Source organism: Lupinus angustifolius, chromosome LG18, assembly GCF_001865875.1.
Source record: "Lupinus angustifolius cultivar Tanjil chromosome LG18, LupAngTanjil_v1.0, whole genome shotgun sequence".
Lineage (NCBI taxonomy): Eukaryota > Viridiplantae > Streptophyta > Magnoliopsida > Fabales > Fabaceae > Lupinus > Lupinus angustifolius.
In genome coordinates, this window is record NC_032026.1 from 6355400 (window position 1) to 6358483 (window position 3084).

A 3084-nucleotide genomic window follows, 5' to 3' on the forward strand; every position below is an offset into this window, starting at 1 on the left:
ATAGATAGAAAAAGAGTTATCTCCTTGCATGAAAAGAAAATAATTGAAATGCAAAAAGAATTAGATGAACTTAAACTTGAAAATGAAACTCTTGATCTTATATATGCATGTGCCTCATGTGATTGCTTTACTTTTAAATTATGTCAACCCACTATATGTGATACTTGTGAGAGTCTAAATGCTGAAAATTCTATTTTGAAACAAAAACTTTCAAAGCTCACATATAATCAAGAAAACCTTAACACATTGCTTGTTAATACAAGAAACGTTGGTAACCGACATGGAATTGGATATAAACCTGAACCTAAGAAAAGACCATGGAGAAATCCAGTAGTTCATATATATAAGAAGTCAAATAATAACATGCCTACTTGTTTCTATTGTGGTACACATGGTCACACATGCACTACATGCTTTATTAGAAAATTTGGTGTGCCAAGTGGCAAATATGTTTGGGTAAAGAAGGGGCAAGACCCCTTAGTTACTAACAAGAAGGGACCCAAAATAACTTGGGTACCCGAAAGAGACAAGTAAATTGTGTTTGCAGGTGTGCTAAAGGACATTTGAGCATCAAGAGATAAATCAACAAAAGATGTTCTAGTCACAAGGTTGGTGAGTAGATCAAGGTTATTAAGAAGAAAAGTTATTGAGAAGGATTTTTAAATGCGCTTCCGTATTATGCTACCTCCCAAGAGTACTTCTCTAAGTAATAAAAGGGAGAAGATAAAGGGAAGACCAATGAAAGGGGGAGCAGCACACTTTGAATGTCAAATACACAATATTGATCATATCATCAAACTTTTCATCAAACAAGTGGTATTATCTTGACCTATCACCAAAAGGGTAAGTAAGGTAAGTCTATTAACAATTTAATTCTTGTTGTTTTGTGGCTTACATCTATATTTTTGAGTCAAGTACATCTCATGGTTATGGTTGTACCATCTTTTAGTATTTTGTACCTATGTTGAACCATGCTAATTATGTTAAATAGAATTTGTTTTTGCGTGAATCTTGAACATATCTTAATTGTGTATTATAATTGAATGATTGAAATATGCTTTAAAATGAGAATAGCCTAACAAGTGGTGCTAACAAGTAGCATACATATGTGTTAGAGGCATACATATATGTTTAATCATTCCATGTCTAAATTGTTTACATAATGGATATGTCATGCACAATATGTCTATATTCAGAAATCAATGCATTTGTTTAAGCTTCTCAAACTGGTTATTTCCTATGCTAATAATTACAGTTTTTCAAAATAAATTGCTATATCTCTTCTTACTTTTGACTAGAATTGAATATTCGTATCTTTTTGATAATGTCAAAAGGGGGAGAAAGATTGTTTGTTGTGTTTGATGTTATTTGTAGGTTGTCATAATAGCTTCCGTATTAGTAATCATTGCTTACCTAAGGGGGAGAGCAACGTGCTTCAACTTTGAATTCACAACCATTATGCAAATGTACAACATCGTCAAGCTAATTCATCAAATGTAACGTATTATTTGATGTGGTGTGTTTGTCATCATAAAAAATGGGGAGACTGAAAGTGCAAAGTGTCAAGGATTGCACTAGCAATGTTTTGCCTATGTTTTGATGAAGACAATGAGTTAGTTAAAGCTTGAAGATGTCTCAACAATCAACATGCCAAGGGCTCAAGTGGTGACTTATTAGACTTAGATTATAATTCTTTATTATCCTTTTAGAAGTCTAAAATGCTTGTCATAGATATTGAGTCTAGGTTAGGTAAACCTAGGTGTGAGTCTCACAAGACTTAATAAAGTAATTAATCCACTAAATGATATATCATATAGTTTATTATATGCTCATGCATATCATACATGTTATACGTACATATTAGGCATATTATGCTAAAACATGTATATGAGTTAAGCATAACATATGAGTAGTTTGCCTTTTGAATCATGTATTTTAATATGCTGGTTAATCGATTAAAGTGGTGACTTAATCGATTAACTTAACTTTTTTTCCGTTTTAATCATGTTACACTAGTTAATCGATTAACCCCATGGCTTAATCGATTAACGTGTCTGTTTTCTGTTGTTTCAACTGCATAACTGAAAAAACCATTTTTAGAGGCAAAATCTGTTTTGTATAAATTCGGGCAAATTGCAGAAATGGCTAAGAGTGAAAAAACCCAGAGAAAAGAGAATTGATCATCATTGTTAGAAACTATTAGAGAGTGTTGAATTAGAAGAAAGATTATATCAAGCTAAGGCTTTAGTTTTCATATTCATATTGCATGTCCTTTGAAAAGCTTTCTTGCATCATTCTTGTGTTTCTTGGAAAGAAAAAGAGATAGTTTTTTTATGATTGCATAATTTCAGAAACCTTATGCATGTACATTCATATTAGACTAGGAAGTCTTGTGAGTTCTTGGTTAGGTTTTAGTCTTTTATCTTCATCCGAGTATTAAGTACTCATTTATAACTCAAAGCATTGTTATTCAAGGATTGGGAAAATCCTAGCTGCGGTTAGGTAAGGTGTTCTTCACAAAGACTTGGAGGTCTTGGGATAAAGAGCGATACCTTGGCTGGGGCCGAATCGCGGTAAGAAAGGTTTTCTTGGAGGCGGTTTTGGGAAAGGTCAAACTAAGGGTGACGAAGTTCTTTGGGTTCCAAGAAAGGAGCGTTCAAGTCTTGTAATTGGAAGCGTGTATGTAACGTACATTGTGTTCTATAGTGAAGAAGGAAAATCTCCCAGATCAGAGGGGAGGATTGGATGTAGTTTTGCAGTGGACGGCAAAACAAACCAGGATAAAATCCTTGCACAATCTTTTCTATCCTTTTCTTTTTTACATTTCAAGATGTTTTAATTCGAGTTTGAAGCTGATATTTTGCATGCTTATACCTTGCTATGTTCTTGTTAATCTTGTATAAAAATATCTGTTGTATATCTGCTTGTGTGTTAGTTAATAACTGCACAAGTTACTGTTCTGATCATTCTGTTTCTGGTGCGTGTTAACCGATAAAGCCCACTAGTTAATTAGTTAAATAAGCATTTTTCAGCAAGTGTGTAAAAACCAAAAAGTGGAACTTGAGCTCCGCCACACCTATTCAA